Source organism: Lissotriton helveticus, chromosome 12 (genome assembly GCF_964261635.1).
Source record: "Lissotriton helveticus chromosome 12, aLisHel1.1, whole genome shotgun sequence".
Taxonomy (NCBI): domain Eukaryota; kingdom Metazoa; phylum Chordata; class Amphibia; order Caudata; family Salamandridae; genus Lissotriton; species Lissotriton helveticus.
In genome coordinates, this window is record NC_136073.1 from 585,491,559 (window position 1) to 585,506,281 (window position 14,723).

The 14,723-nt window shown below is 40.6% G+C and overlaps 1 protein-coding gene across 3 annotated transcripts in view; it reads right to left on the reverse strand.

Annotated features, from left to right (window-relative positions):
* The window catches only part of LOC144799014 (death-associated protein kinase 2-like), a 697,832-nt gene that overhangs the window by 473,569 nt on the left and 209,540 nt on the right, over positions 1 to 14,723 (reverse strand). For all 3 annotated transcript variants that reach the window (XM_078670165.1, XM_078670162.1, XM_078670164.1), the window contains exon 3: positions 11,289 to 11,348. The gene's annotated coding sequence lies outside the window, so the exon portion shown is untranslated. The remainder of the gene's footprint in view (positions 1 to 11,288; positions 11,349 to 14,723) is intronic.

The window sequence follows — 14,723 nt, forward strand, 5'->3', positions numbered from 1 at the left end:
ACCCTGCCACTACACCTGTCACCACCGCACGCAACCACTCCTCACCCCAACAGACCATGTTCAGCTGGACCCCACTCACAGCAGAGATCACGCTCAAGACCATGAAGAGCATCCACTCAGGAGTCCTGTGAGATCCTTGCCCTTACCACATCTTACACAGAGCAGCTGCCGCCATCTCCCCTCAGTTTTGCGCACCATCAACTGCTCCATCAAAACTGCCACCTTCCCCAATGACTGGAAACACGTTGAGATACACCCCCTACTGAAGAAGCCATCCTCAGACCCGACAGACCTCAATAACTTCAGACCGTCTCTCTCTTCCCCTTCCCAGTCAAAGTCATCAAGAAGGCCATCAATGTCCAACTCTCTGAGTTCAGTGAAGTAAACCATGTCCTGGACTCCTCCTAATCTGACTTCTGAAGCAACCGCTGCCTTAAGACCGCAGTCCTTGCCGCCACTGACATCTGCTTCCTCCTCGACAGAGGCAAGACCACAGCCCTCATCCTACTGGACCTCTTGGCCGCTTTCGTCACCATCTCCCACCACACCCTAATCACAAGACTCCGCAATGCCGGCATCAGCAACAGTTGTGCGCATCAAGGGCGGGTCTTCATCAGGACTGGGCAATTGTAGGACAGCCTGTTAGACATAAAGGATATGTGTCAGGGATGGGTCAGTGTTGGTATGCATAAAGAGTGAGAGCACTGTCAATGCTCACCTTTTCCAAACCTGGCTCCTCTTGGAAACCTGGTCCTTTCTAAAGTAGTATTGACGCCCTTGATGCGCACAACCAGCGCATCGCCCCCCAGGGTCGAAACGTCGACGCATTTCCTTCTATCATGAACTTACTATACGAAATCCTCTAGGACCCAAGAACTCATTGATGTTCCTACTGGATTATTGCATATATAGTGGTCTTTGCCAATAAGTTTGTGAATTGACATTTTTGTATGTTGTTTTAAATTTGTATTAGTCCTACACAGAATTTATGTGCTGTATATGTTTTTTGTTTGGTTTTGGACAGCAGAACTAATGTTTTAATTTACATACAGAAAATATGAAAGTACATGAGTAAAATTTTACTGGAGTATTTCTGTGTGGTCAGTGTGTTTGGTTATACGGATATAAATACCATTGTCTTTGTACCCTTCATTGGGACGGAGGTTGTAAATAACACAATTGAAATACTATACTACTGTGTATTTCGGTCCGACAGAACCATCATTATTTATTGTATTACCCACCCAGGTTCTGAGGGTTACAGGGTCACCCCATTACATGTAATCATTTCTTTTTCCCAACAGATTTTTATAGCTGGGTAGGTCTTCGGAAACTTAGGGTCCTATTTACGAACAGATTTTTGGAGTACATAAAGTAGAAAATCCGTGGTACTCTTTTACATACTCTTGCATGCTTTTGTGAATTGTCCTAAAAACATCCGAAATGCCAATTAAAAGAGGAAAAATTACTACATTTATATACTTTTAGTAACAATAGAAAAGACTTTCTTTGTATTTGTAAAAATAGGGAGTTGGACATTTCTGTTCTGATTGACAAAGGCTTGTGACAATACATTAGAGGGTACTCCGTTGACCTTTACCTCCCATCATAAAAGCTTTTGTGTATTGGCCCCTTCGGTGGGATTTAGTTCATTGGACAAGGTACTCTGTTGCAATGGCGACAGAGTACTCTGTCCACCAAACTCTTTTGTCCACCGGTGCCTGACTGGGGCATGTCTGGTAGGGCAGAGATTAAGGGTGGGGGGGTAGGCAGCAAAACCTAGTTTTATATTTTTACTTTGCAAGGTCACGTCCAGATCATCATCGGATGTGACTCTGTAAAGAAGTGCAATTTCCCTTTGGTCAGTGTCTGGCAATGTTATGTATTTGCATTGGTTTGCTACTTGTCATTATAGTTCACACCATGTAGTAGCACTTCCTTAACTTTGCTATTTTTCTCCCGGACAGATCCCCACGGGTTCCTTAAAAGTAGTGGTCTAAGTGCCTTAAAAAAATATGGGAACTCTGCACAAAGGGGGTGGGGTGATTAAGAGTAGGGGCGAGGTCAAAGGTATTGCTAAAAATAAATATTCTGTATCTTTTTTTGGTCTTTCACCTTAAGGTGACTACATATAAAATATGGAATATCTTGAATGAAAAATAAATGCAAGTTAATCAGTGGGAAATGCACTATTGTACATTAGGCACATGAGGCACATCTGTTTCAACACCGTTGGGCACTGAGGCCCAATATCTTCAACTCTGGATTAGTGACTCTCTCTCTCTCCTTCCCATATTCCCTACCTCATGGTACAGGGCTGACACTGTAACTTCAGGGTCATCTTGCTTTAGGAGAAGAGGACTGGCTTCGGAATAAGATCACATCGCCAGTTTCCCTAACATTTCCCCAGCAGAACATGGAATTTGTGACAGGGAAAACCATATCCTAATTCTATAAATCAGGATTTAGGGTTTGAACTGGAAATTTAACTTTACCCATCCAAGAACTGTGTCTCATAGCTTGGAAAGTGCACTTTCCCAATTGCACTCGTTCAAATTTTTTGCTGCTCAATTTTTTCTTTTTTGTCTCTTCTCAAATTTCTAACAATTTCATTTATTTCCTTTGCCATCGCATCATTTTCTTAATCCTTTTTTTTGTCTTTTGTCATTTTCCATTTTTTTTACTTCCAGGATAAGCCATCATAACTTGTATTTTTTTCTTTTTGTTTGCCTTTTTATCTTTTTTCACCTTGTTTCCCTTGCTGGCTTTTGTTTTTATTTTTGGTAGTTTTTGTTTTCTTTCTTTTTGTATTTGTTTGGGGTAAACCACTGTAGCTCACTTTCTACTTCCTTACCACATTATTTTTACGGCTGACTTTTTTGTTTTCTTGACCCTTTTCTATGTTCTTTTTTTACAAAGTTCCTTTCTTGAGTCAAATTTTTAAACACTTTATTTTTTTTGAATAGTAACACTTTAAAAGTAATACATTGGGAAGTAAGAAATAAGAAAGTGTTGAGGTAAAGCTCATCTAAGTTGACTTTCAGATGCAAAACATATATTGTGGCTTTCACATACAGCGGCAAAAGCTTAACAATTACCAAGCTGTATACATATGTATCTAAATTCAGCTTAAAATAAGTGTAGTCAAAATTAAGATATTTGCATTTAGCAAAAAGCTTCCATATGTATTTTTTACAATGTGTGAAATATAACACTTCTGCTCATTTGAACAGCATGCTATTGCTCAACACTTGGTAGCCTATTAACCGCATGCGTGCGGGCGGAATTCCGCTCGCACGCTGAGATATTTAAAAGCGCATGTTACGTTAGCAGGAGGCTACCTCATGACGAGCCCAGCTCGTCATCAGCTTCGAAGGGGTTAATTATGTAATCTTGCTTTTTTAAACGAAAATGAAATATTTATTTAAAGAACTATTGATTTTACAAATTTAAATCAAATGTTTTTCACTTCTGTTAGTGTTATTGTGTAAACTATACACATAGACACCAAACGTCCAGTGAGACCACATTACAAATCACTTTATGCCTTTTGATAACGTCACAGAAACCAAATTCAGGAAGGGTTGGTGCTTCTATAAAGTAATTCTATAAAGTCGGTTTACAAAGTTAGTTCTAAAATAAATAAAATTGGCTCCTTATTCATGGGAATAATTGAGCAATAATTAAGTATACAAATTGAACACTTAAATCTACTGTTACATCCCTGATATCTATGGTACAAGAAGTTTCAGAACCCCAGGCAACAGAGTTCTCTCATTCCCTGTGCCATAAAGCCTGCTTTGAAACAATTTGTTGCAACTTGTTTCACTTCTAATGGGAGCTTGTTGCAGTGCTTTAAGTTAGATGAATGTAGTGGCCATTTTGTAACACTGACCTTTTGATTAAACTCCCATGTTGCCCTTCCCCTTTCCCTCGCTTCCTGCTGATTTTGGGTTGGGCTAAGCCGTATCGACCTAGCCATTCAGCTAGCAGTCGGATTCCTCCTGGCCAGGGCTCAAGTCATATAAAACGAAGTGGGAGGACTGACCTACTTAGGCAGTATGCAAGTGACATCATGATGCATGCCATCACGGCACATGACACATGACATTCCACTTGGCATCACTGAAAGTGACATCCCAAGAAGTGACATTGGATACTAAGATCTCACACATATATTTATCAGGTGTATAATGAGTAAAATGTAAGTGCATTTTGATATGTAATAAATGAGATTTGGAGTCGGGTTGTGCCAGAAAAGTGGTGCAATCCTGACACAAAATCTGGCCTCAATTAATAAAAAAAAATTCAAACTCTGCAACAAAGAAATTGGCAACAAGGAAACGTATCGTAGTAGATCTGTTCTGCTTAATTGTTTGCAAAGTCTGCATTTTAAAATATTTTTTGGGGTTAAAAGGCATCTGCTGCAGAGGTGCCCAGAAAATCTGAGGGAATAATAATAACGGTGAAATAACTCTGGAGGTTAACGCATTTGTTGGAGAGATCTGTATTTTTTATAGTCCCAAATTTTAATCAAAGTAGTAGAGAAGATTAAGCAGTCTCCTACAAAACAATCACCCACTGTTCTTGGGGGGCAGGGGGGTTGGGCACGGGGCGGTTGGGGATTGTTTAACCTCTATTGTGTTGCTACCTTCTTCGGGTTTGTTATTCAGGATATCGTAACACACATGGGGTGCATCTTTTACAATGTTGTGAGCATAAATGTGCCACTTAATTATGCAATAGTGCCCTGATATGTGTATGATATAACATTTACCAACTAAAAATGCAATAAAATATGTTTGAAAACAAAAGTTGTTTCCTGCAAAGCACATCATGTAACATTCAGATCTCAGATTTTAATTTTATGTAGATACTTGCACTTCATAAATTGTATCCTTCAAGTAGACCACAGTGAGCTATGAAGGGCTTTTGACTCCTACACCATGTAACCATGACTGTCTCATGTATCACATCTTGTACTTGATTTTCACACTTAAGGTATTTATTTTGACTGGATAATACGTATGTTATGTAAAGCGCTCTAACACTCTGCATTGGGATGAGTAGTGCTATAAAAGATATAAAATAGTACTAGTTACATTGTTATTTGTGTAAATACTGGGACAGACAACCCATCTGACATTCTTACAGTGCATGCACTTATATACAGGGACTGAGCAAAGTAAAAAGCATGCCTTAAGTACTTGTGAAGAGATAACACGCTGTGTGCTTTTGTTTCCTCTGCTGTGCATTTGCATTTAAGTGTGAGGTTCCAGGCCTCCTACAGTCTGATACTTGATCAAAAGGAGGCCCCTTAACCTCATCGCTGCGGCGGCTATTCTGCCGCAGCGCTAAGGGGGCGTGGGGGCCGCGCGGCGGGCCCATGCTGGTGACAGAACCGCTCCGTCACCAGCCGCGGTTGAGCTGTGCTCATGACGGAGCGGTTCCGTCATGGCCCCGCCCGCATATTAGAACACGCCGCACAGGCGCGAAATCAGGGCCGCGCAGGCGCGTCAGGCGGGCCATGACGGAACCGCTCCGTCATCAGCACAGCGCCACCGCGGCTGATGACGGAGCGGTTCCGTCTTCAGCACGGAAAGGGTTAACTTCTGCCTTTATCTTTAGCACAGCTAAAAACCTGTGGTCAGTGCTTAATTTCGGCCTGTGTTGTTTACAGTGCCACTCATTTTTGTGGATTAGGACCTATTTTTCATCATCAGACTATGACCCAGAGGAAGAGAGAGAAAAAAAGAAAACACAATTGAGGAAGAGACAGAGAGGTAAACAGAAACCAATGGAGAAAACAGGGATGAAAAAGAAGCTGCGAGAGTGAAATGAAGAGACATGAAATGAAGTGTTGGGTACTGGAGGAAAGTGGTAGTGGGCAGAATCAAGAGCAGACATCCTTGGTATTCCGTACCTCTGGCTTTCGTCAGAGACAGCGGAGAACTCCTTTTAAAGACTTTGGGACTTTTCGCTATTTAAAAACATTTTTTTACAAGTTAAGCCCTGTGGCCTGCGCCCACAGACACGTCGGGCCCGGTGTTTCTCGCACTTCGAGGACTGCTTTGAAAAGGCTGCTGTTCCAAGGCCTGCACGCATCACTGAGCTGACCCTGTGATACAACCTCAACCATGACAAAGCGTCACACACCAATAAGACAACCTAAACAGCGACTAAAAAATTCAAAATGAATGTGGAGTAATGAGGCTACTACCTCGGTATCCAAAAACTCACCACTGTCAGAAGGAATCTGACAGACAAAAACAAGACAGTAGACGGCCTGCAAGCACACTCCGTCCCTACGGCCTGGCCAGGTAATGCACAAACTCCTCGAGCAGCGCTCCCTACAGCTCTACTTTATGGCGGGTCTTTCTTGTCCACAACTTTTATTGCTGCCAAGGGACCAGGAGCAGTTGAGCCGGAGGAAGGAAAGAACAGTGTATAAGTGCCAATCCCAGGAAAAGAGAGCTGCTATCAGCAATAAATCTCAACAGGAGGAAATGTACACTTGGCTGACTCCAAGGGTGAAAAAACAATTAATGTAGAGTTGCTACACGCACAGACAGGATTTGAATAGCAGCGACTTTATTGTGTCACAAGGAATAACGGTAGAGCGGGGAGCACCATTATTTTATTCTGAGCATATAAGCAGCTGGGAGCATATAACATTCATTAGTTTACAAGAGTAAAGTGCTATGTGTCTCATTGTGGTTACTTTATAGCAATGATAAACATGACCATGAAATAGTAATTCAGTGGGTAGGAACATTGCTGCAGAGATCTGTGAGTAACAAAAGGTCACAACAACTAATCCTAGCAGAACCACGGCTGTCTTTCATCCTTCTGACTTTACAAATTGTACATTTGCCATTTTTTATGTTTGTATCTTTTATGTAACTCATGTAATCCTAAATCCTTATGTATCGCAACTGGTTCTTATGTAAATCGCTCTGACACTTTAGGGTAATGTTCACGCTTAAATAAAATCGCATTAAATAAATAAAAATAAATAAATAAAATTCCACTCCGCTCGCGGAATTTGCAGAATTCGGGAACTCCACGTTCCACAGAGAATGCAGAGTTCCCGATAAATTTCTCATTCCGCAACGTAGCAAAATTTATTTTTGGTTGGCGCACTCGAAGTCAGGTTTTTTTAAGCACTTGGGAGCACCGGTGAGATTTGCTGGCTGCCTGTGAGCGCAGCGAGGTTTGCTTCCTGCCTGTGAGTGCCAGTAAGACTTGCCAGACGCCCGCAAGTGTTCGCGAGACTTACCGGGCGCTAGCCTGCGACATTCAGCATCTTTTTTCTGAAGACAGCAAGCACGAGAGATAGCCAGTGACCGCGGCTGCATCTTCGAGCAGATTTTCTGCCCATGGTGCCATTCGCACACAATTTCAAGCACGAGAATGCACGTCATGTTGCCAACCTTCAAAAACATAGCTCGAACAGGTGTGTTGAGCAGCTCTGCCCACACGCAGAATTCCACAGAGTCTCACAGAGTTTTTGGGGCGCTCCACGGAATTCAGCATAGCAGAACACTGCGAGCTCCGCCCAGACCGAGATTTGGGATAACATTAATGCTTGCTGATACCGGAGTGTGTGGTGCACTGATAGTAGTTATTTAGCACACATTCTCCTATTTCTTATGTCCTTTTTTAAATTTTTTTTAGAGTTTTATATAACGCAAACTAGACCCGAGGCATCGGGTATCAGAGCGCTTTACATGAGAACCAGTTTTGTTACAGATGGACACATTCATTTTTGTTAGGCACGGGGAGATTAAGTGATTTGTCCAGAATCACAGGATGTTGAGCGTTGTTGCCGAGACTCGAACCCGGTTCCCCAGCTTTGAGATCGACTGCTCTAGCCATAAGGCTACATCCTCTCCCCATTGCTTCCTTGCAGCACTTTTGACAGTCCAGAGCTTTCCACATACTTTGGGGGGTGGGCGGTCACCATAACAGACCAGAGTCAGATTCAGCTGGTGATTGCGTTTCACTGGAATTGTGTCCTGGTCATAATGGCAGTTAGAAGGCCATGTCTTATTCAGTGATCTGAGGGCGAGTATTTTAGTGTTAAGGTTTTAAGGCTGAAGGGCATTGTTTGCCACTGCTAGGTCAATAGGCATCTAGTGACCTGCACATTCGTATTTTTGAATGTGTGTGTGTATGTGTCTGTGTGTGTTTTCACGGTTGCCAGAGCTGATGGGCCTGAAATTGATAATTGCATATTTGGTCGCATCTGTGCCATCTTGCATGTATGTTAGAAGTGCAGTCCAATTACTTTTTTGTTGGATGCTTATGTGTGCATTGTCAAGATTGTAGTGCTTTTGTGAGCATGAAAGTAGCCAACTTTATGGCTTGTTGAATGCTTGCAAGGTGTTTGTGTAATGTCTTCTTTTGGAATTGTGTTTATTACCACTACTGCATTGGTTTTTCAAGAGCACATGTGGGTGGCTAGTGCTTTGGTGTATGGACATACTTGCATGCTTATAGTCATCTACCTAGAGCCAATCAAGCCACAGAGGCAGAAAATCACTGTTTATTGCTGGAAAAGACCATCTTTTGAGTGGTTTTCTCCTAGATTTTCGCATTCTTTTGCTAAACCACTTTTGCTGACCATAGTACCCTACTCGCTTGGCTCCTACTAACCTGTAGTAAAGTGCTTGTGTTCTCCTCTCTTTACATGTTTCATTTTATTAGTTTCCCTAAGAGCTGCTTTGGGTACATTGAGCCCTTGCATCTGTGACAATCTGTCTGCACAAACTCTTGAGCACTTTGTTTTGTTCTGTCCCCATTTCTCTCCACCAACAAAATGCTTTTTATTACCCGTTTTAAAAATGTAACTTTTTTTTACAAGCAAGACCTGCTATGTTACACCTGGTGATGGTCAGGGCTAACCACACTTCTGTGTGTGTTGCTAATTTTGTAAACAGTGTAATCAAGTTGCGGGAGGGCTTGGGGTTAATAGGGTAGTCCTGCCCTTTTGGGGCTTTTTGCATTTACTCATGATGTTTGGCTTGTAATAATGATTGTTAACTTGAATGGGGAATTATACAATTGTCAAGTGAAACCTTAAAATCTTTATGGGTTATGCCCTTGATTCACTAATGATTTTTGTCATATACAATGATTCAGATGAGCAGTCAATATCACTGGATGTTTTATTGTATGTATTATCTCCTATTTTAATGTAAACATGTATTTGTATTATATGTTTTTAATGTTTTATGGCGTTTGTGCATCTTTTGTGGTTAAATGTTAACCAAATAAAGATGTATTTTACTACTACATGTTACAATTGGCATACCCCAAATTTACATATTTAATCTACTAATAAGTCCCTAGTTTATGGTACCACATGTACCCCCAGGTCCTGTAAACGTACTGCTACCAATAGGCCACAGCACTCATTGTGCCACCCAATAAAGTGGCACTGCAAAACATGTCTCCAGGCATGCAATTGCAGCCTGGGTGCACAATTTTAACCTGCCAATTCAACCTGACAAGGCTTTTGCCGGGCCTAAATCTTCCTCTTTCATACCTATAAGTCATCCCTAAGGTAGGCAGCGAATGCCCAGTGAACAGAGTGCCTGGTATTCAAAAAGTAGGATATATATGTTTAATGTTTTATAAATGTAATGTTTGTAAATCTACCATCATTTAACCCTGGTTCACAACATTACCTTTATTAAGTGCTAAATTCCATTTAGGGATTAGTTAGAAAACGGTTGAAGCGCTAATTAATAGTAACTTACAATCCAACTTAATGGTCTAGTCCAATTCTAGAAAGTTGCCCTTTTCGTGCCTAAAACAAAATGTGTTTCCTGCCAGGATCCAACTCTCCCTTGACCCCCGATGGCTCCTCTGTGGTTATGTATTGCTCTCAGTTGTCAAAGGTCTGTAGGTGTGAGGAGGGGTACTCCTCTCTTGACAGGATGGCCTGGGGGCCTGTGCCCAGCCTCTTACTGAGCTTTAAAGGATTCCTACCTTGTCACAGGCAGATGAAGCACGCACCTTCACCTGCCTCCCATTTGCCCCTCTAGTTAGCCTAGCACCAAACCCAGTAGGGTAGAGGATCTTACCGGATCTGGTTTTAGGGAGTGGACAAAGGCTTCCTCTCGACCCACAGGTTGCAACTGGTTAAAAAAGATATAGCCCCAGACTTCTCCTCTGAAAATTCCTGGACCTGTGAAGATCAGAAGGACTGCTAATCTGTCTGAAAGCTGAAAGAAGACTGGACCTGCTTGTCTTGAACCTTGGAGCCCAGAAGTGACTTCAAGGGTCATTTGGCAGATCTACTATTTGAGCAACAGGGACACAACATGCTTCCAGTGGCAACTCGCCCCACAACTACTCAGTTGACCCATTCCAACTGGATGGGCGCTGGACCCTGCTGTCTGTTTCTGTTGGAGTAAGTCATAACCCCCTAGTCTTGGCCCCCAGGGCCCGGATCTTTGGCTGGTATTAGGGTGTATTTCTCTTGGCCTCAAACTGTCAAAAATGGGACATTAAAACGTTTTGGCAACTTTCTGCCTGGAGAACCGTCAGAGACCGGGACCATCATTGAAGCTGCATTTGTTGATGTTGGACTGCCAGCTACACTTTGCTGGTTTGCACCACTGAGGGAAATCTGCCTTCCAGGAAAGTTTCCAAGTCCGAACTTAGAGGGCTTCATCAAAACCAACGCTGAGCGGGATCTAATAAACATCGAGCCCTTCACAAGTATGAACTTCAGACTTTGCCCGCTCCAAGCTTTCCCACGTTTGGCTGTTTTTGCCTAGGAAGCTTACGTACTTGACTTGCTATTAGTCCATCACATCTCGAACTAGGCCACAGGAGTATTTTGGTGCCACAGTTGTTTTACTGCTTGTTTCACCATATCTTTCCACCTCTATTGGAATGCACAAGGGGTTATATTACTGTCTGTCAGTGGCTAGATATCACTGGGGAGTGATGGATGACAAACGTTTCTGAAAAATGGATGCAAAAGAAAAGTAAGCAAAAATTATTGTCAGTCACATACATTTTTCAGAAGTATTTATCTTGCTTGTTCTCAAGTAGACAAACTATCATTGGGAAAGACAACAGGACACAGTACAAACTTCAATCCAATGGCTTTTTCAATGCTTGTTGTTTTAAGTGGCTCACAGAAATACTTTGCAGTGACAAAAAAAGGAAGACTCCCTCCTTATTTATCAGTATACATAAAGACATGTAGAGAGGAACAAAATATTTATGTTAAAATCCTTTTAATGTAGATAATATCAGTTATTACTCACAAATAATGAATCTTGGCAAGAGCACTTTCATGAACAGAGTTTCAAGGATGGAAGTAGAAACTGAAAAAGAGAAAGAGACATGCAAAGTGGATTAAAATGGAGGCTAAAAATCCATTTGTTTTCAAAAATATTGGTGTTTTCAGATAATAAAAGCAGCAATGCACAAAGCAGTAGTATATGGCTGTTGTGGTAAGAGAATGTGGAGACAGGTGGAGAAATCTCACATTATTTTTAAATTCCTAAACACATGCTTTCACTCTCATATTAGAAAAACAAGGATTCAGATATGCCTTAATAAGCAAGCATTGGCAAAGTCAATAAATCTAGCATCTGGGACTTTTTGTTTTGTCATGGTTTTTGCTACACTTTATAGTTTGGGAATATGCCAGGACCTCATCAATCTAAAATTTGCTACATGCAAAAAAGTTAATTGGTCTAAAAAAGCCACACATTAATATAGTACACCCTAGCCCTGAATTAACTACTTTGTGTGCAGATATGTTCCTAGTGAAAAGGTGCCATACTGTAACTCATAGTGAAGTCAGCCAACAGCTGAAATGGGCTGATACATTGCCCTGAACGCATGCTGGAGTGGGTTGAAGAAAAATGTGAATAACACCAATCACAGACTAATGGATGAAGTCTCGTTGAAAACTCTATAAATAACTATGTTATACTGATATTTTTAGTAAAATCAAAAGGTCTTGGCTAACACAGGCCTAAAAAGGTCAATCAGTCTGGCACTGGCTGCAAACCTATTGCTTTCAAGAAACAAAAAAACAAAGAAACAAAGAATATAGGCAAGAAGGAAAGAAAGAAATAGTGAAATAGTGAAATGAAGAAAAAAGAAAGTAAGAATATGGGCAAGAAAGAAAGATAGAATGAAAGAAAAAAAGTATGAAAGAAAGAAATACAGAACAGTTACAAATGGACACAATCAGGAATGCTGTGAAAAAGCAGCAGTCAGAAAAGCAAAACTCTCCAAAAGGAATTTACAACAGCATAGGCAATACATTTAGTCTGATAAAGATGGATTGTGCGTCACAAGTGTCCTGCTATCACAATAGGCTCTAAGCACAAAGGCAACAAACACTAAAGGATTTATAATTGGGACTTCCGGGTTTTATGGTATTTATTTTTTAAACATTTCTGTTTTATTTATCTATAATTATTATTTGGGTTGTTTTATCTGTATTATTCAACACTTGTATACGTTATGTGAATAAATAACACATAAAATCATATTTCTCCATATTTATATACCTGATAAACTTGCCTTCATACTTTGCCTGCTGCATTTTAACAAATCAAGCTGCCCAATAAAACAAAAAGTACACCCACCGGTAAATATTAGCATTATATTTCAAATATATGTTGACATATGCTGTTATTTAAGAATATCTCATTCTCTTTTTGTAATTTGTTTTATTTAACTGCACATGCTATCTTTTTACTCAGCTGTTGGCCTCGTATTCAGCAAAGATAACATAGTATATCGCTCAAAAGAATCTTGATTTTCCATATTTTTTAAAGTAACTACAGACTGGAAATATATATCTTTTGGCTTGTATTTTTCTGCAACAATCAGTAAAAGCTGGGAGCCTTTAGTATAAAGTAAAAACAAAAAACCAGCAATGACGGGATCTAGCTTGTGTGCGCATGTGCTCCTTGTGAGAGACCAAAACACAGTCACTCAAAGTGAAATTAACCAGTGGTTTAAGTAGGTAACCCACTTCCCCACTCTGTATTCTGTAGAGGGCGGCAGCAAGATGTGAATGACACAACAACGGACCAATGGATGACGACGAGTGGCTCAAAACCCCTATAGGATGCATATCTATATATATAAAAACAAATTAATGTCTGTCTGTCTGTCTGTTTGTCCTTTATGCATTACAACACCATTCATCCAATCGCCATGAAACTTTGGGAAGTTGTTGTGTACACTCCCGCGAAGGTTTCTGGCATAAAATTGTTTTAAATATCGGCCCCCCAGGGCCCTCATAATCTTTCGAATACTGATGTACGCACCAGACGGAAAAACAAAAAATCGTGTATTCACAAGCACTCGAAAAAATAAAAAGAATTAAAACACCATTCATCCGATCGCCATGAAACTTGCTGAGTACTCTCCCGCGAAGGTTTCTGGCATAACATTTTTTTAAATATCGTCCCCCCAGGGCCCTCATAATCTTTCGAATACTGATGTACGCACAAGACGGAAAAACAAAAAATCGTGTATCCACAAGCACTCTAATAAAAAAATAGAATTAAAACAGCATTCATCCGATCGCAGGAAACTTTAGGAAGTTGTTGAGTACACTCCCGCGAAGGTTTCTGGCATAAATGTTTTTTAGATATTGCCCCCCCAGGGCCCTCATAATCTTTGGAATACTGATGTACGCTCCAGACAGAAAAAGAAAAAATCGTGTATCCACAAGCACTCGAATAAATAAATAGAATTAAAACGACACTTTGAAATGTTTTCCATATTAAAATGAATACGTTTCAATAAAAATGACACAATATAAATTGAATGTTATCATAAAGAGTTTCCTTGAATTTCATTTCTTCGGAGATCGCAGCAACGCGCGACGGGTAAGCTAGTTATACATATTGTAGTAAAATCAAAAGGTCCTGGCTAACGCCACACCTAAAATCAGCAGAATAAAATCGAATTTTTTGCTATTTATTTCTGAAATGGAAGTTGAAGAAATGGGAATTGTGTGAATAAATGTGCCCCTGTTTTAATTTTTGGGAAGACTATCGATAATTTTCTGAAACAAGCTTAAGTGGAAACTGTTTTCTCTAAGAAACCATATATCAAATCCCAGAAGTAGTAGTAGGCGTAACCACCTTAATATTAACCACCATCTTTAGGGTAATCCCAGCAATAGCGGTCTCTTGTTTGGACCCTCATGGTTATCAACTCCAACGCATTTCAAACGAATCTCCATAAGGCTCCAGGACACAATATGGCTATTCCTGCTCACCACAGCAATTACATGCTTGTCTTTCATGTAACTAATTTAGGAAAGTAATAGTACTTCAGGGGTATGGTACTCCCATTTACTAACTGAACAGCGCCCTCATCTACACCTCAGGCCATCTAACTCCATCCCGGACGATACCTTGAACTGAGGGTTGGATTCATTGCACTCGACAGAGCTTGGAGTGCCTCTTGCTACACATGTCAATAACCATCAGTCTCTGTCGTCCCTATAGGATAATATTGCTTAAATATACAGTCAATAACACTGGGTTTTGAACATATTAATACATCACAAATAATATTAATTTCAAGACAAATGAGATTGCATTTGGTGCCAGCAATGACATCTTTGATGACATCCCAGATATATTTTTAAGATTGTAGAATAAGACAGGTTTTCATCGGTCAATTTCTTGTTTATTAAATACTTCCTTTTGTAGCAC